Source organism: Hemiscyllium ocellatum, chromosome 3, assembly GCF_020745735.1.
Source record: "Hemiscyllium ocellatum isolate sHemOce1 chromosome 3, sHemOce1.pat.X.cur, whole genome shotgun sequence".
In the NCBI taxonomy this organism is placed as follows: domain Eukaryota; kingdom Metazoa; phylum Chordata; class Chondrichthyes; order Orectolobiformes; family Hemiscylliidae; genus Hemiscyllium; species Hemiscyllium ocellatum.
Genome location: NC_083403.1, coordinates 97,112,274 through 97,133,401, shown reverse-complemented (window position 1 = coordinate 97,133,401; position 21,128 = coordinate 97,112,274).

The window sequence follows — 21,128 nt, the reverse complement described above, 5'->3', positions numbered from 1 at the left end:
AGGCTAAGATAAAAGGTAGGGAGGAGGGACTAGGGGGAGGGGCGATGGAGGTGGGATAGGTGGAAGGAGGTCAAGGTGAGGGTGATAGGCCGGAGTGGGGTGGGGGTGGAGAGGTCAGGAAGAGGATTGCAGATTAGGAGGGCGGTGCTGAGTTAGAGGAAACCGACTGAGACAAGGTGGGGGGAGGGGAGATGAGGAAACTGGAGAAATCTGAATTTATACCTTGTGGTTGGAGGGTTCCCAGGCGGAAGATGAGGCGCTCCTCCTCCAGCCGTCGTGTAGTTGTGTTCTGCCGGTGGAGGAGTCCAAGGACCTGCATGTCCTCGGTGGAGTGGAAGGGAGAGTTAAAGTGTTGAGCCACGGGGTGATTGGGTTGGTTGGTTCGGGCGGCCCGGAGGTGTTCTCTGAAGCGTTCAGCAAGTAAGCGGCCCGTCTCCCCAATATAGAGGAGGCCACATCGGGTGCAGCGGATGCAATAGATGATGTGTGTGGAGGTACAGGTGAACTTGTGGCGGATATGGAAGGATCCCTTGGGGCCTTGGAGGGAAGTGAGTGTGGAGGTGTGGGCGCAAGTTTTACATTTCCTGCGGTTGCAGGGGAAGGTGCCGGGGGTGGAGGTTGGGTTGGTGGGGGGTGTGGATCTGACGAGGGAGTCACGAAGGGAGTGGTCCTTGCGGAACGCTGATAGGGGAGGGGAGGGAAATATATCCTTGGTGGTGGGGTCCGTTTGGAGGTGGCGGAAATGGCGGCGGATGATACGTTGTATGCGGAGGTTGGTGGGGTGGTAGGTGAGAACCAGTGGGGTTCTGTCTTGGTGGCGGTTGGAGGAGCGGGGCTCAAGGGCAGAGGAGCGGGAAGTGGAGGAGATGCGGTGGAGGGCATCGTCGATCACGTCTGGGGGGAATCTGCGGTCCTTGAAGAAGGAGGCCATCTGGGCTGTGCGGTGTTGGAATTGGTCCTCCTGGGAGCAGATGCGGCGGAGACGAAGGAATTGGGAATATGGGATGGCGTTTTTACAGGGGGCAGGGTGGGAGGAGGTGTAGTCCAGGTAGCTGTGGGAGTCAGTCGGTTTATAATAGATGTCTGTGTTGAGTCGGTCGCCCGAGATAGAAATGGAAAGGTCTAGGAAGGGGAGGGAGGAGTCTGAGACAGTCCAGGTGAATTTCAGGTCAGGATGGAAGGTGTTAGTAAAGTTGATGAACTGTTCAACCTCCTCGTGGGAGCACGAGGCAGCGCCGATACAGTCATCGATGTAGCGGAGGAAAAGGTGGGGGGTGGTGCCAGTGTAGTTGCGGAAGATGGACTGTTCCACATATCCTACGAAGAGGCAGGCATAGCTGGGGCCCATGCGGGTGCCCATGGCAACTCCTTTAGTTTGGAGGAAGTGGGAGGATTGAAAAGAGAAGTTATTCAGGGTGAGGACCAGTTCAGTCAGTCGAAGGAGGGTGTCAGTGGAAGGGTACTGGTTGGTGCGGCGGGAAAAGAAGAAGCGGAATTGTTTATTGTAGAGTGTTGTCAAGGCTTGCTGTTAAGAAATTCAAAGATGTGACAGTACAGATGTCTCATCATCAGGGAATCATGAGGTGTGGAGAAAAGTCAGGAAAGTGAAGGTGAAGATCATTAGATCTCATTGAAGGTCATAGCAGACTAGATGATTCAAATAGCTTACTTCTGCTCCGATGTTCTACATGGGGTTGGGGAACAGAATCTGAAGGACTGAGTATTGCTCTGCAGAAAATAGCATAGATAGAGGATGCAGACCAGGTCCTGAAGGAAATTGCAGGCATGGATGCAGATTTTAAAATCCATGTTTTGGGAAAAGGTGAGGAAGATTATTAGACAAGAGTAGAATGTGTTTCTCACATTTTGAAAGAGAGGGATTGGGCTGAAATATACTCATGAATGTGATAAAGGATTGTTATAAGATATGAATAGCAATCATGGTAAGGTAGACTTGGAAGTGGGTGGAGGATATTTAACAGTAGGAAGCATGCAGACTTCAGCTTCAATGTTGAAGTTCTGTGCCAAGGTGAAGAGGTCATCAAGATTGTAGATTTCTTTTAAACCTGCCAAACACCTAAATTCATGCCAGTTTCAGCTAATTTAGTTTAAACTCTTTGACAACAGGAAAAAACTCAATATATTTTGAAACATCAATATCCACAGACTCATACAATAACATTCATTATAACCAATGGCCGTTGATATGGCCATCATCAAATTCCCACCATCAGCATCCTGGGGGTTTACAATTGAGTGGAAGGTCAAATGGACCAGCCACACAAATAATGGGACTGTCAGTGTTATGTAGGTTAGCAAAGTTGGATAAATTGTAGTTCACCCCCCAACTCCCCAAAGTCTCTCCACCAACTACAAGGCAACGGTCAAATTGTACTGAAATAGTCTGTATTAACTGCATGACTGCAGCTTCAACAGCACTGAAAACAATTCAGCATAAAGCATTCCACACACCAATACCTTATCCCCCATCCTAAGCATTCACCCATTCCAACACTGACACAACATGGCAGTGTGGTGTAACATATACAAAATGCACAGCAGTAACTTATTGAGGTTTCTTCAACTGAGCAGCACAGATCCACAACATCTCTATTCAACAACACCCTCAACTTCAAACATCATTTTGAAAACTATCAGTATTTGTTTTAGAAATAAATCATGGGCAGAGTGCAAAGACAAAGCTCAGGTTGTGGTGATGGTGGGTGGCAGATGGTGTGGGCGGCTGGATGGTGATAATGTGAGGTAGAAGTATGTAATTGGAGTAATAGGGATTAATCAGGGATAGTATGGACTTGTTGAGGGAAGTTGTGTTTACCAAATTTAGATTTTCTTTTGAGGTCACCAGATATGTTGTTGAGGGACATGTATTTAATATCATAATCATGGACTTGATGCTTCTTAATGCACTTGGAGAAGGTAAGTGATTACACTAGGAATGTTAGGACTCTGGAAAATACTGTAGTTCAGAGGGACCTTGCATTACCATTGATTCCTGAAAGGAGCAGATAGAAAAACAAGATGGTTAAGGTAGCAAATAGGATGTGTACCTTTATTAGCTAAGCAACAGAATGCAAGAACGGGGAGATTCTACTGGAAATGTATAACTAAGCCACAACAGGAGTACTGTGTGCAGTTCTGGCCACCACGTTATAGGAAAAATATGATTTCACTCGAGAGAGCACACAGGAGCTTTACCAGGATGCTGTCTGTGCTGGAAGATCTGAGCTATGAGGAAAGATGAGATAAGCTGAGGTTGTTATCCTTGGAGCAGCAAAGTTTGAGAGGGACCTGATAGAGGTACATAAAATTATGACGAATATAGATATGGTGGATTGGAACGTGCTTTTTCCATCAGTAAAGGGGTCAATAACCAGGAGGCAGAGATTTAAGGTAAGAGGTTGAAGGCTAATGAGAGAGTTGAGATGAATTGTTATCACTCAGAGGATGGTGGGAATCCCAAACTCATCGCTTGAAAAGGTGATTGAGTTAGAGTTGAAATAGTTAAAATGCACTTAGATTGGCAGAGCCTCCAGGTTTGAGGTTTGGAAGATTGGATTAATGTGATTTTTGTTGACCAGCATGAACATGGTGGGCAAATAGCTTCAACCTGTGCTGTAAACATCTATGAGTCTATGATCAAAGCATTCTTTCAATGGCATCCTGTGGACAGTAAATTAACAAAACTTGATCACTAAAGGGTGTTATCTGATACAGGTTGAGAAGACCTCCAATGGATTTAATTGCTGAGGTGACAAGAAAGGAGTAAATGCTTTTTCAGGGGACAATTCGTGCTGTTATATGCCTGCCTCATTACTTCGCTTGGGACCGCTAAGGAGGGAATAACTGCTCACAATATCAAATGTGGCCTTCAGATGCCCTGTTAACTGTTTCAAGGTGATTCACTTCTGAAATTAATCTGCTATGATATAGGCTAGTACTCTAATCGCTGCTTGGCATTAAAAACATCAAAACCTGAGCAGAGTCAAGTAATTTTAAGACACATGCATTATTTTTCATCAGTTATAATCAATCAAACCTGATTATTCAGAGCCCTAAATATAATTTCTAACCCACTTAAAAGTGTTAAAATAACTCATCCATCATTTAATTTAAAGTCCATCCATCTCTTTGGGTAGCAATTGGATCCTAGTGTTCCTCATTATATATTCAACCTGTAGAGGATAAAAATTGTTATATTAAACTTAACTTCAACATTTTTCTCTCTACATTTATAAACTAAATTGATACATCGACATGCGTCCATTTAGCATCTTTCATGAAATGAAATGCCCCAAATGAGCATTGAAAAGTCAAATCTGACACCAATTACAACTTCTACTTATGTTATCAACAGAAGGATAACAGGTATATGAGAAATAAGAGAGGGCTACGTATTGGTCCTTAGTGGGACAGCAGGTGTATCTGTAGGAATCAGAATAAAAACCAATGCTCATCCAACAGTAAAGCAATCTCTCTGTCATTTGATGGAGTGTCAGCCTTGATTTCAATGTTAAGGTCCTGGACCTTGAAAATATCTGGCACAGAGCTGAGAGCATTGTCAACTTCAGTCACTCATTTCAACTTTTTAAGATGTTTGGAAAAATGTGGATCATTCAACGAGCAGACCTGAGGACTGGGAGTAAATTAGACTTCAACAAAAGAGCACAAGGAATTTACTACGAAAGGGGAAAGAGAGTGTAAGAATATGCATGTTTCGCACAAGTTAACTGGTTAGAAAAGTTTCTATCACTTTTAGTGAAGAGAAGAGGGTTGGTGAGGATGGATTAGGGTCCCATTCAGCCATTGGGAAGAGAAGCTGCAATGTGGAGCAGGGAGATGGAAGGCCAATTAAACACATGTCCTGGTTCTGTCTTTACAAAACAGAATGTAAATGACATTCCCAAATGTCAGGGAACTCAGGGTACAGTGGGAGCAGCTGAAGGAAATCATTGTTAATAGGAAATGATGTTGGCAACATTGATTGGTTAAAGGTTGATAATCCCCACTGCTTAATAATATACATCCGGAGTGCTTAAGGTAGTGACCCTAGAAATAGTGGATGCATTGGTGGTCATTTTTCAAGATTCTATTAACTCTGGAAGAGTTCCTATGAATTGGAAGGGCATGAACATAACTCGGCATTATTTTAAAAAAGTGAGGTAGCAAGAAAGCAGGGAACTATAGACTGGTTAGCCTGACACTGACAGTCGGTAATTCATTTTAAAAGATTTAATCGCAGTGTATTTGGTAAACGGTGACAGAGTCAGTATGGATTTATGAAAGTGAAATCCTGCTTGACAAATCTGTGGAACTTCTTGATCATGATGCAAATCATAGAGTTGGTAAAGGGAAGTCAGCAGATGTGACTTACTTAGACTTTACAAAGGCTTTTGATAAGATCTCAAGTCAGAGATTAGCATGTTAAAAATAAAGCATGTGAGATTGGGGTGTCATAATGATTCAGATAAAGAACTGATTGGCAAACAGGAAACAAGGTAGGAATATGCTGGTCCTTTTCCAAATGGCAGGCAGTGACTAGTGGAGTATACCACAGATCTGTGCTTGGACCCCAGCTATTCTCAACAACTATTAACGATTTAAAGAAGGGAACTAAATTAAATATCTTCATATTTGCAGATGACACAAAGCTGGGTGTGATAGTGAACTTTGAGGAAGATCAAGATGCTTCAATATGATTTATTCAAGTTGACAGAGTAGACAAATACATTGCCGATGAAATATAATTTCAATAAATGTGAAGGCATTTTTGGTAGCAAAATCAGGCAGGCTGATGATATAATTGGAAATAAATTGGGAAAGGTGACGGTGCAGTGAGATCTGAGTACTCCTAAACCAGCCATTGAAAATATGCCCCCCTGAAAAATAGGATTTACCACTGACCACAAGCTGATTTGGACTAGTCAAATAAATTCACAAGCTACATAAGAGTAGGTCAGAGGTTAGGAATCCTGCAGTGAGTAACTCACTTCCTGACTCCCCAACATCTACAAGGCTCAAGTCAGGTCTGTAATAGAACACTCCATATTTACCAGGATGACTGCAGCTCCAACGTGACACCATGCAAGACAAAGATGCCTTGCAGCAACTCATGTTCCTCTGACATCACCTTCCAAAACCGCAATGACTAACATTTAGATGGACACCTCCCTCTAAGCCGCTCACCATCCTGAATTAGAAATATGTCATCCTTCTTTTATTATTGCTAGGTCAAAATCCTGGAATTCCCTCCCTTAAAGGTACTGCGTGTACACCTTCACAAAGGCGGTTCAAGAAGGGAATTCATTTCCACCTTCTCAAGAAAAACTTAGGAAGGGCAATAATTTCTGACCAAGCAAGCAACACCCACATCCCCTGAATGAATGAAAATAGCAGACAGGAAAACCCATTTGTACATGATCACATTTAAATTCAAACAGGCATTCTCTGAATAATAACCGGATCATGCCAGTTAATTGGTCTTATTGAAATATCACTCACTGACTGGCTGGTCTTTTACCTTCTGCTGTGTCCACATTGCATGGCTTCTAGCATTTCATACATGTTAACATATTTGCAGAATGATAATTATTTGGTATACTGCAAACTCACTTAATTAGGAAATTATTAATTTTTTATATGGGCCTCCTCTCACACAACTTCATCTTTGATTTGCTTTATTCTGATTTTATTATTGCCACATGTACTGAGATACAGTGAAAGGTATTGTTTTCATGCTATCCAAGCAAATCATACCTTCATTAAGTACATCATGGCAACCATACAGAATGAAGAATAAAGTGCGATAGTTACAGAGAAGGTGCAAAGAAAAATGAACTTTAATGCATGAGAGATACAGTCAAAAGTCTGAATACAGCAGGGAGAAAGCTGTTCTTGAATCAGTTGGTATGTATTTTCAAACTTTTGTCCTCCTGCCTGATGGAAGAGGGTGGAAGAGAGTATAACTGAGGTGGAAAGGATCTTTGATTATGTTAGCTGCTTTCCCAAGGCAGTAGGAAGTATAGATGGAGTCAATGGATTGAAGGCTGGTTTGTATGATGGATTGGGCTGCACTCACGATTCTAATTTCTTACAGTTGTGGGCAGAGCAATTGCCATAATAAGTCATGATGAATTTGGATAGGATGCCTTCTATAATGCATCTATAAAAATTGTCATCTCCTTCAATTTATGAAGTACAACTAGTTTTCCTGTCTATTAATAATGATCTATTTGAATCCTGTTGTAAGCCAACACAAATAGACAAATATGGTCACCACTGACTGTCATGAACATTCCATGTAAATATTATGTCCTCAAAATGCTTAAATTATGCATGTAGAAGTACAAGTATAAAATAAAAATTAAAAAGGTATATTTTTCTATTTGGGGACTAAGCATGACTGAATTTCGTAAAATAGATTGAAATTTAAGCCCATTATCTTTCTCAGAGCAGGTAGAATGGAACCTGGGGTATTTTTCATACTTTTTCTCAACAGAACTTACCCATTAAAAGTATCCCAAATATTCTCTATCCTGACTATTCCTGTGGACAGGACCCACAATATAAAGTGACAACAAGGCTGGGGCTCTAGCATGCCCCTGCTGTGCTCAGTTGGGAGAGGAGAAGCCACTGTACTCAAGCTGGAGGAGGGTTAATGTCTGCTATGCTAGAGTTGAGGGGGGGAGCCTTCACTATGCCAGGAAAAGCCCCACAGCCTGTGCAGCATTTCTACCTCTGCCCCTGCCTTTGGGTAGAACTGGGTTTAATGGTAATAGGAATAGTGTGGTGCATTTCCTCCTGCAGAGCAATAAGAGTCAATTTGTCTTCAGATGAAGACAGCTATCTTCAGCCCCATATTGCCCCCCAACCCCCACTGCCAGCTTTTAATACAATCTGAGTACTATCTTCTGTTAAATACATAATTCCACAATTTACAGCTGAATGATGCAATGAATTCTAATCTACTCCCTTACCTCAATGCAGAATTTGTCACATTGTCATTATTTCCCATAATCAAAGAATAGCTCAAGCAGCCCTCTAGCTGACTACATATCGATATGGGTTCCACTTGATTTCCTGCTTTTATTTCAGCAATGAGAATTTCAGTCATGAGAAAAATATGGTGGTGTTAGGAATGTATTCCTTGGAGGGAAGACCCCTAAGAGGAGATTGGCAGGTGGTTCAAAACTAATGATAAATCAGGACTGAGTGGATAGGGAGAAGCTGCTTCATCTCATAAAAGGATGGAGAATGAGAAGGCACAGTTACAAAGTAACATGCAAAAGAAGCTGATGTGATTTGAAAAAAATATGTTTTGCACACAACGTGAGTGTGTAGTATGAAACTCACTGCCTGGAAGTGTGTTGTGATATTCAAGATGGCATTGAATGATCATTTAAATAGAAACAGTAGGTAGGGTTTCAGGGAAGACACCAAGTCAAAATGTTCAGTCAGAGAGCAGTGGAGAGATTGTTCGGGCTGAATGGCCTCCTTCTGCAATATTGCAATTACGTACTTCTGTTATGGAGGGGTCTATGAGAAACACAGAATGAGCATAAATCTTTATAGATAAAGTGATAGAAGTCACATTAAAAGGTAAAGTTGCCACAATCTTAGACAGCTGGTGGTGAATTTCAATCTGAGGGTCACCACAACTCAGGTGAGGAGAACAGTTGAGAAAACGGGATCATCAGCGAGTGCAGAAATTAAGCCTGAGCTGTTGCTATTCTTACTGTTTTGCGAAGCAGCCGCCCAGCCAACTGGGCTAATAAAGTTAGTTTAACCATGCATATTAAAATACTAACAATGACTTGGAGGTGCCAGTGGTAAACTGCAGTAGATAAAGTTACATTCAAAACTGTTTTTGGCTGATGCAGATATGGTACATAGTACGAGTGAAACATCGTTTTAGTACCAGGCATTTTTAATGATAAAATAATGAAGTTTTTAATATTTTAGTACGTGTTTGATATTGTATTTCTCTAAACGACAGTGCAAACGGTCTTCATTCTCTTATTCAGTCTATCCTCCTCCTACCATCACCCCCTTACTCTTTCACAGTAAAGTATAAATATTCAATGTCATCGAGGACATTGAATATTTATGTCCATCCCTCTTTATGGTCATTTAAGCGGGCATTGGATAAGCATATGGAGGTTATTGGGCTAGTGTAGGTTAGGTAGACTTTGGTCGGCGCAACATTGAGGGCCGAAGGGCCTGTACTGCGCTGTATTTTTCTATGTTCTATGTTCTATGTTCTACATCAGTGGTTGACAACCTAAGGGATAGAAACCTAATAGATCTGCTGGTACTGAGGCAAAAACACCGAACTCAGGAGATGCCAACACACAGCTGGGAGTGAACAGCAAATGTCTCCATCAGCATACTTAACTCAAAATCAAATGTTGAAAAAAATGCCCTGTTGCCATCAGGTATCTAAGTAAACTAAGCTATCATTAATATTTCTTGTTCAATGGATACTAGATAATGAAAGGGTACTTGAAGTAAAATGACAAATATTTGTTTGTTGCATTTTCCAAATGTTTCCAACTTGTTTGTTTTCCATTTTCCACTCTGATTATTTACAGTGTTTCAAATCACAGATGCCCCATAAAATAAAGATGTCATCCAATAGAGCAAAAGATGTTCCATAGTAACACCTAACTAATAGAATTGAACTGAATATTTCAACACTGAAACATTTCACAGATTGATTTAAAATCACTTTTATAGGATTTGAAATAACCAATCACTTATTTTAGCCACTTGGGCTTTCATCAACTAAGTTATTATTGGCTGGGGTTTCCACACCTGGTTGAGACAATCTCAAAATAAATGTGCAAGTCAATCAGGACTGATACCAGGAGGATTTCTTTCTATGGTCGTGAATCTTTAGAATCTTCTACCTAGCAGCATTATGGTATCGCAGACTGACATCAGTAGATTTATAGCTGAAAATGTGTTGCTGGAAAAGCGCAGCAGGTCAGGCAACATCCAAGGAGCAGGAGAATCGTAGATTTATAGACAATAAAGATTATCAAGGAACATGGAGATTGTGGAGGAAAATGGTGGTTGACGTAAAAGGCATTAAGGTAACATGGTGGAACATTGTAAAGTGACTGAATGGTCCATGCTTCTTTGATAGACTTCCATACAAGTCAAATGCTAGATGATCCATCTAAAATGGTTCAATACACTTCTGTAGATCTGCCCTAAAATAGTGTAGAGTAATCAGGATTTAAGAAAACCTATTCAAGGTTTAGAAACAAATGGCATTGTTTCTATTACATGTTTCTATTGAGAACATATTGTATCCTGTGTCAGTAAAATGAAGAGAGGCTCATGCTATTTTCAGGCAATTACAAGCCAGTAAGTTTGAGGTGGTTATTTTAATTTCATTTAAGTTCAATGTAGGTGAAATCTGGGAACTTGAAATCGCAGAATATCAAGAGGAAGAAAATGTAATTGAAATGGTGACATGATTCTTAACTGCCCTGGAGTTGTTGGTGATGAGCTACCTTCTTGAAATATAGCCAACACACACAATGCTATCAGGTACACAGTTCAAGGATTTTGTCCAATTTTGTCTGCCTGAGTCATGCTGTGCCTGACCTTCCAAAATCTGTTCTCACTGCTATTGTGGTTTACCATATTTTGTAGTTTCCTGACAACTGCAAACCTTTGAATGATGCTCTGTCTATCAAGGTCATGGATTAACAAGAATGAAAATGTGGTGAGTGGTCTTCCTCCCCTATAAGGATTTAAAGAATTCTCATGTTTTGAATGTTAGCGTAACTGAGCAACAGTAAGTTGCATCAAAAATCAATTTGTTGACTTGTAGTATTGACTGTGGAAGGACACAACACCCATACTCTGCTTTTCTTCAAAAGTCATCAAGTTGAAATGTTAACACTGTTTTGCTCTCAAAAAGGACTCTGTAAGCTGCAGAGGACGTCCAGCATTTTCTGCTTTTATTTCTAACTGCTGCACTAAGGAATCAACCAAAGTTGTGTGCTGCCAGCCTAATGTTGTGGAGTTGACCAACAGATGTCTAACTCAGAAGTGACAGTGCTACCAACTGAACCAGGGTGACAGAGAGATCAGCTGCGTGACATAACCATCATTAAACACAATCTTGTTTAACACAATTCTATTTGTACTTTGTTACCATTCGATACTTTCTCAACACAAGATCCTAGTACATTCAGATTTCCTCATTATAAGTACAACCAACAGGTCTTGACCTCAATCTCAGGGAAAGGAATTTGAACTACTCTTTTCACATTGCCATTTTCAGATGTTTAACCCTGGTACCGCATAACGATAAAAATGCCCAACAAAATATTGTGCCACAAACAGACAATCAAAATGCTGGTCACACGTCTGATCCCTGCATCAACTTAAATGCATCATTCCAGAAACCAGCTTTCTCTTTGCAATATCTTATTCACTAACGAGCTAACCAATTAACTAAATTGTATGCACTTGATGGCTCAACTCTGAATGAGAGGAAATGAGTAATATCCTGAACACCTTTGCTGGGCTGTCATACTTGTAGGAACTGGGGACATTGCAAATTTTCAATTTCTCAATGAAGAATGCCCACAAAACAAAAGCAAGGAGACTTTTTCACTTTATTGTTAACTATTAATCAGTTCCTTACAAATAGAGCTGTGCTGAAAATATACTAGGTTGAAATCACGCATGAAATTTGTAGGAAACAGGTTACTATGAATGAAGAAAATTCCTGTTGTGTATTAAGTTGTTAACATTATGCAAGTTTTATACATTCATTTGTAATATATTATAACGACTGACAAGTCTGGCAATTGTTAATCACCCAAGATTATTAAAAAAGTCTCACAAGTTGGACAATGAATATTGAAAGTGGTGGATGGGTTGGCCAGAGGCAGCAGTATAGTGGCATACAATCAAAAGGAGTTTCTCAGAAGTCGTTAGCATTAATTGCAGATCCTTTGAAGGCGCAAAGCATAAATTGGGTCAAATGGATAAGGAAACCTCCTGATCACCACCTACTGCAACCCCTACGTCAGCTGATAAATCAGTGTTTTTTTATGTTGAACACCATTTCGAAGAAGCACTGACGATGGTAAGGACTCAAATGTACTCTGACAGCGAGATTCTAAAGCCCATCACAAATACGATTCACTACACTACAACAGATTGAGTTGCTGATTACTAAAAGTCATAGCTACAAGACTGGGTCAGCAGCAGGTGGTGAGAGAATCAACAAGAAAAAAATCTACTTCACCTTATCTTCCCTGATATATATGCTGCAGATGCATTTGATGCAGGACAAATCTAACCTGGCCAATTGCTTCCCTATCAGTCTGCTCCCAATCATCAAAATGATGGAGGAGATCACTGACAATGTTATCAAATGGTACTTGGGAAAGGAATAGTCTGCTTATTCCATGTTCCTCCACACCAGTGAGAAAATAAATTGGTGGTCTGTCACTGTACATCTCAATGTATATATTCATCAGGATACAGCAATACAATTATGCGACATTGTCAAAAAGACAAGGCGACAAAACTACACCAATTACATGCACACCAAGAACAAAAAACTGGAGAAACTTAGCATTCTCACCAGTAATAGCAAAGTCCACCCTGGCACCACAGTAGACAACATTATCACTGCGGGGAAGTCTATTATCAACTTATCGGAACACAAACTTCAACCGGACGAGATTGAAGTCCTGAGAAGGGGTCTCAAATTCTGGCCCATCACCAAAATAGACCCATTGTTCTTGTAGCAGACACAGAGGAGTTCATCTGATGAATGACACTCCGGGAATTCTTTCAAGGTGCCAGCAGTGATCCCAATGAGCCCACTGGTGAACTGGAACAGTCATCACAGGGATCTGTAGAGGAGCGACTAAAGAAGGTGTCTACTTGGATCCCACCGGAGGGCCGCTGCCCTGGGCTTGACATGTCCACTCAAACCGTCAGGAAATATATAAATGCCAGATTCATCAGCTGTACCCAAAAGGTAGAGCAAAATATCACCCGTTCACAACGCAATGCCATCCAGGCTTTCAAAACCAATCACAACATTGTCATCAAACCAGCAGATAAAGGAGGAGCCATTGTTATTCAGAATAGAACAGATTACTGCAAGGAAGTGTACTGACAACTGAACAACCAGGAACACTACAGGCAACTACCAGCTGATCCGACCAAAGGACACACCCGTGAATTAAACACATTGATCAGGACTTTGGATCCAGTCCTTCAGAGTTCCCTACGTTCCCTCATCCCACGTAGTTCTCGTGTAGGTGACTTCTACTGCCTTCCAAAGGTAAACCAAGCCAACACACAAGGACGTCCCATCGTATCAGGCACTGGGACCCTGTGTGAGAATTTCTCCGGCTATGTTGAAGGCATCTTGGAACCTATTGTACAGGGGATCCCCAGCTTCTGTCGCAACACTATGGATTTCTTATAGAAACTCAGCACCCATGGACCAGTCAACCGAGAACATTCTTCGTCACAATTGATGTTTCAGCACTCTACACCAGCATCCCCCACAATAACGGCATCACGGCAACAGCCTTAGTACTCAACACCAACAGCTGCCAATCTCCAAACACTATCCTACAACTCATCCACTTTACCCTCGAACACAACGTCTTCACCTTTGACAACCAGTTCTTCATCCACACACATGGAACAGTCATGCGGACCAAATTTACACCTCAATATGCCAACATCTTCATGCACAGATTCAAACAAGACTTCTTCTCAGTGCAGGATCTCCAACCCAACATTATCCACCAGGCACATTGCTGACATTTTCTTCCTCTGGACCCATGGCAAGGAGTCAATGATAAAACTACACAGTGATATCAACAAGTTTCATCCCACCATCAAACTCACCATGGACTACTATCGACTATCTGTCTCATTCTTGGACACATGCATCTCCATCAAGGATGGACACCTCAGCACCACACTCTACTGCAAACCTACAGACAACCTCACAATGCAACGCTTCCCCAGCTTCCACCCAAAACATATTTAAACAGCCATTCCCTGTGGACAAGCTCTACGCATACACCGGACCTGTTCAGATGAGGAGGAACGTGATGGGCACCTGGAAGTACTCAGGGATGCCCTCATAAAGGGGTACGATGATCAACTCATTGACCGCCAGTTCCGACGTGCCACAGCAAGGAACCGTAATGACCTCCTCAGGAGACAGATATGTGCTGCAACTGACAGGGTACCCTTCATTGTTCAGTATTTCCTAGGAGCTGAAAACTATGCCATGTTCTTTGTGACCTGCACCTCGCCAAACCTTCCCCACACATCCACTGCTCGCTTTTAAACAACAGTCAAACCTCAAACAGATCATTGTTCGTAGCAAGCTGCCCAGCTTTCAGGACAACTCCATTCAACCCTGTCATGATAAGCGCTGCAAGATGTGTCAGAGTGTAGACATGGATACCACCATTACACATGGGGACACCTCCCACCATGTATGTGGCAGGTACTCATGTGACTCAGCCAATGTTGTCTATCTCATACATTGCAGGCAAGAATGCCCTGAGACATGATACATTGGGGAAACCGAGCAAAGGCTATGGCAACAGATGAATGGGCACCACACAACAATCAACAGACAGGATTGGGGAACAGTTGGGGAACACTTCAGCGGTCCAGGACATTCGACCTCAGATCTTCGGGTGACCATCCTCCAAGGGAGGCTTTGGGACAGGCAAAAGAGAAAAGTGGCTCTGGCACCTCCCTCCCCTTCCTGGACCATCTCTTACACCTCCCTCCCCTTTCTGTGCCTCTCCATCTCCATTAATGATGACAGACTTGACATCAACGTTTTTTACAAACCCACCGACTTCCACAGCTACCTGAATTACACTTCTTCCCACCCTACCTCCTGCAAAAATGCCATCCAATATTCCCAATTCCTCCGCCTCTGCCGTATCTGCTCCCAGGAGGAACCAATTCCACCACAGAACACACCAGATGGCCTCCTTTTTTCAAGACCGCAATATCCCTTCCCATGTGATTAAAGATGCCCTCCAACACATCTCGTCTACATCCTGCAACTCTGCCCTCAGACCCCATCCCTCCAACCGTAACAAGGACAGACCCCCTGGTGCTCACCTTCTACCCTACCAACCTTTACATAAACCAAATCATCCACCGACATTTCCGCCACCTCCAAACAGACCCCACCACCAGGGATATATTTCCCTCCCCACCTCTTTCTGCCTTCCGCAAAGACCGTTCCCTCCGTGACTACCTGGTCAGGTCCACGTCCCCCTACAACCCATCCTCCCGTCCTGGCACCTTCCCCTGCCACCACAGGAATTGCAAAACCTGCGCACACACCTCCTCGCTCACCTCCATCCAAGGCCCTAAAGGAGCCTTCCACATCCATCAAAGTTTTACCTACGCACCCACCAATATCATTTATTGTATCTGTTGCTCCCAATGCGGTATCCTCTACATTGGGAAGACTGGACGCCTCCTAACAGAGCGCTTTAGAGAACATCTCTGGGACAACCACACCAATCAACCACACTGCCCTGTGGGGCCCAACATTTCAACTTCCCCTTCCAATCTGCCGAGAACCTGGAGGTCCTGGGCCTCCTTCACTGCTGCTCCCTCACAACCCAACGCCTGGAGGAAGAAAGCCTCATCTTCTGCCTCGGAGCACTTCAACCCCAGGGCATCAATGTGGACTTCACCAGTTTCCTCATTTCCCCTTTCCCCACCTCACCCCAGTTCCAAACTTCCAGCTCAGCACTGTCCCCATGACCTGTCCTACCTGCCTATCTTCTTTTCCACCTATCCACTCCACCCTCTTCTCTGATCTATCACCTTCATCCCACCCCCATCCACCCATTGTACTCTTTGCTACCTTCCCCCCACCCTCCTCTCTGACCTATCACCTTCATCCCCAAACCCACTCACCTATTGTACTCTTTCTCCCCACCCCCACCCTCCTCACATTTATCTCTCCACCCTGCAGGCACTCTGCCTGTATTCCTGATGAAGGGCTTTTACCCGAAACTTCCATTTTCCTGCTCCTTGGATGCTGCCTGAACTGCTGTGCTTTTCCAGCACCACTCTAATCCAGCAGCGAAAAGTGGCCATGCGGAGGCTGATAGCTAAGTTCCATACCCTTAGGGAGGGCTTCAACCAGGACTTTGGGTTCATGTCACACTACAGGTGACCACCATTGCACTGTACATACACACAGGCACTCCTACACATATACACTCACATATACACACATACATACACATACACAGACACTCACACACACCCTTACAGACACACACATTCCCACACTCACACATGCATCCTCACAGAGACTTAGACCACTCTACACTCACGAGCCCACATATACACCCTCTCTCACAGACATTCACAACCCCTCACCCCAGATACATGCACACACTTCCAAACTCACACATGCACCTCCTCACAGACTTAAGACTCTCCACTCACATACACAAACATACACACACTCCCTCTCACACTCACAACCCCCCAACCCAGTCACAGACACAGACACAGACAATGACACACACAAAGACCCACATGCATACATATACATATACGTTTGTGGGGTGAGTTTGTACTTGTAGAGTTACATTGTACTTAGCTCAACAACTGCATAAACTCATGTAAAACTCTGTTATCTCACTTTTTAGATTACAATCAATCTAAACATCATGGCATAGACAGAGAACACAGAGGGCTAACACCTTCAACATGCTCCTTGGATGCTGTCTGAACTGCTGTGCTTTTCCATTACCACTAATCCAGAACCTTCAACATATTGTCTAGCTAACACGAATTGTTACAGCGAGCCTGAGAATGTAAGTTTTTTGAAAAAAGTTTTGTGATTTACACATGAAAGAAGTGAAACTATCATGGTATTCAAACAGATGAAAGACTCAACAGACAATCAAGGTATTTTTCAATGTATAATTTCAGTTACAACACACAGCAAACGTTTGCTGTAAATTCTGTGCCTTACAATTCTGGCCTCTATAACCACCTAATGAAGGAACAGCGCTCCGAAAGCTAGTGTGCTTCCAATTAAACCTGTTGGACTATAACCTAGTGTTGTGTGATTTTTAACTATATTCATCAGCATTTTCTACTACGTTACTCCATTGAAATCTTCACCTCAGTTCTCTTAATGGATGTCATCTGTGATCTTAGATTCCCACAAACCTGAAAGGTGAGACATGAATTGTCTATTTTCTTGAGGTGCTTGCAGCCCACTCATGTTCAGTATTTCTCTGATGTACAGCTCTTACCCCAATTTATAGGTGAGGTGATACCTACTGCAATCTGATCCATCCTTAGTCTGCTGTTATTTGCCTCTTCACAATGAGGCTGTCTGTGTTGGCTAGTTGAAACCTCATGGGCACTTGAAAAGGGGAACTTTGGTGGGGGTGAGACAGGAGAAGGTGGAAACCAAGAGATCCATGTTCACGCCATCTGTAGATTGTACTGCATGTTAGAGAGCAGGATGAGGATGAAGTACAGAAAATCAATATTGTCTACCCTGTAGGCAACCTCTGATGAGCAACACTCAGCAAACGTAATTTGGATATAATTATACCAAGTGGCTAGAAAAACACACAGGTGTGTTTAATTTAATTGTCAAAAGATATGGTGCTGACTTTTCCAATTGAAGTTATCTTCTGCTGACTAACAACCTTTATTTCATATTTGTAAAAACTGAAAGTCAACCAGTGGGTATATTGAAAGTATCATCAGAAGTAATGTTTGGAAGTGGGGCAAGTGCACGGGGACTGAGCTTTTAATCAGTGCATCACCACAAATTTGAAAACATTAATTCCCATAGTTCCATCTTTCCACCCCCACTGTTTCTCTCTACCACTGGCAGATAAATATATGATTCTGAATGATGTGAGACAAGTTGACGCTTCAGGAATCAAAGCCATCAAGCAAAATGCCTTATTAAAACTGTTTTTTTTTGTAATTGGCTTATCTGCATCCATCACTCACCAACCCCTGTATCCCCAAAGCTGTAGGATTATGTCAGATAAAAACTGTTAATTTGAGACTTCGCACACCATTTGTCTCAATGCCAAAAGTAAAAGTGCACTACATGATTTCTAGTACCTTTCAAAAAAAATCAGGCTGCACAGGGAACTGAAGTTATAGCAAAGTCAAACAATGTGCGTCAGATTGCATCAGCACACAATTGTGAACAGCACTATCACTACACTATATGCTCCACCATGTCTTGTGTAAGTGAACTGCTTCAGGACATCTATTGTCCTAAAGGGAGCTACAGAAAATGTATTTCTTCTACTCATTTGTTTACAGTACTGTATGTGACAAGAAATGTATTTTCATTAAGTTGGGAGGAGGCTACTTTCTGATACAGTTAATTCTCCGACAATGCTGAAGTTGCATTCCCATATGATGCTGTACTATAGAAAATCGTGCAACAGAAATAATGGGAACTATGGGAAAAATAGGGCTACAGGCAAACCTCGACAAATACCAGCAAAAATTGAAATAAAAATAGCAGTTAGCCCAACACAAACAATAGCTCAGGCTAAGTAAATTTTGACCTGTTGTAACTGACCTAACTCTCAGTTGGCATGTATACCTGCTGACTGCATTACACACTAGCCAGTCTTCTGATCCCATCCAATGGCAACCCTGCATAAGTTAGATCCCAGAATGAAACCTTCATGACAGATCAAGGACTGAATCTTAATCTCTTTCACTAAGTGTCAATTCTGTCATATTTCTTGAGGGTTTCACATCATGATGCATGGTCTATTAGCTTATTTTACAAAACTCGCCTGATTTATTACTGCCTCATCCTTCAGTGCCCCTCTCATACATTCTAATGTGTGCCATTTCCAAAACAACTCACCACTGACTGGATATCCAATAATTGTGATGCAGCACCATCTTTAAAAAGATACTGTGCTCCCAGACAAGAGCTGTCAGTCCGAGCCACCCTGCATAGTTCCTGACATTGGCCCTGGATGTGGTAGACAATGGAAAATTGGTGCTTCTCTTTGTGGGCAGGGACACGGAGATGCTGCTGATTGGAATGGGGTGATGCAGAGGTAGGATGTCCTTTTCTCCAAGGCCAACAGAGGATGCGATTCTACTGGAACCATGCCAACCTGGACCTGATGAAGGAGTGTCGCTCCGAAAGCTAGTTTGCTTCCAATTAACTCTGTTGGACTATAACCTGGTGTTGTGTGATTTTTAACTTTGTACATCCCAGTCCAACACCGGCATCTCCAAATCACAACCTGGACCAGGGTTACCTCCAAAGCCAGTGCAGTCTTAACCATCTGAAAAATGCACAGAAGGTAGGAAGGTGATCAATGACCTTCACCACTCTGCCAGTGAAATTGCCACCATCTTCTCATTGGTACCTCACTTTATCTCTGCTACTGTATCCACCATTTCCTGCAACATCTTCCCCACTCACTTTCATCCCCGCTAACATCTGACCCTGACTAACTTAGAATCTCTTCTGCATGGCCAACTCACCTCCTCCGGACACTTCCACACATGCACCAAAGGTAATAGTGTGCCATCCACCTTTCTCTCCCTCACTAACAATGTGTTGAATTTCCTGACTCTGACCATCCTAAGCAGCTGACAATATCTTTGCATTTGGTTACCATAGTGATTAGTCACTGAAACAGATTCCCAGGGGTCTGCAGATATTCTTTAACATCTACACATAGTTTTAAACAAAGAGAGAGAAACAAAAGCTCTTAATACAAACGACAAAGCCAAGTTTTAAACTGCTCAACACTGTCCTTTTACTGTTAGTCAAATCCAGTGAATTTTCATTTTTATCTCAACTCTTTAAGTTTATAAGTTAACAAATTGCTTGTCCAGGATCTTGTCCTCAGACTGTAGAAACATTTCCTCAATGTTTTTCCAAGTCCACTGGCACAAACTTTTCACAAAACTCTTCATGAGAAAGGTCACATGATGCCACTGCAGAGTCCATCGGGAGACCTACTGCTGGGGATGAGAATCGCATAACAGTGAACGGGAGTTCACCTTATTAAAGAAAGGTTGGCAATTCACAATTCGCATAACAGACAAACTGCATTCAATAAACAAGCATTATAGGAGAACTAGCTATACTCTTCTTGTCTTGTTGATGGCATTGACTGTGCATTGCATCTTTTGAGTTCATTGGGTGGGCTTTGATGAGGGCAGTTCAATTAAAGGAGGGTATTTTGGCCAAACTTTATTGTATCCTTAATCATCAACCACTTTTATGGGGTTAGTGTCACCACATCTGACCTTAAGCAGGAACTCTATTCAACTTTCCATCCTCTCAAGACCAAGGTATTTCCATTCACAGAAGCCATCTCTATCATGACATAAACTAAAGTGGCATGTTGGGGTTTGATACCAGCATTCCATCTGTTCTGGATGACTATTCATTATTGGAATAATCAGTGGAAACAAGAATATGTCTGCAACTAAATTCATCATTCTTTCTTGATAATCCACTTAATAGATTTTCATTGATCTAGTTTGTGGTAATTAAGAAGGCAACAGGTTATTAAGTAATCAAGTGGAATTTAATCTTTCATTGCTGAAAGGATTCAGTTTAAAAGCAGGAAGGTTATGTTGCAGCTATACAGGTTGCTGGTGTGGCACTGCAAGTCAGGCAGCATCTGAGGAGCAGGAAAATTGATGTTTCGGCAAGAGCTTTTCATCAGGAGACCTAGCATTATAGGAGACCTAACTGTACTCTTCTTATCTTGTTGATCGCTATGACTATGTATTGATTCCTGATGAAGGGTTCCTGCCCGAAACATTGATTTTTCTGCTCCTCAGATGCTGCCTGACCTGCTGTGCTTTTCCAGCACCACTCTAATTTGACTGATCTCCAGCATCTGCATTCCTCACTTTCACCTAGGTTGCTGGTGAGGCTACACCTGGAGTACTAGATATAGTTTTGATGTCTTTACTTGAGAAAGGATGTACTGGCATGAGAGTGGGTACAGAGGAGATTCACTAGGTTGATTCCTGAGTTGAGGGGGTTGCCTTATGTGGAGAGATTA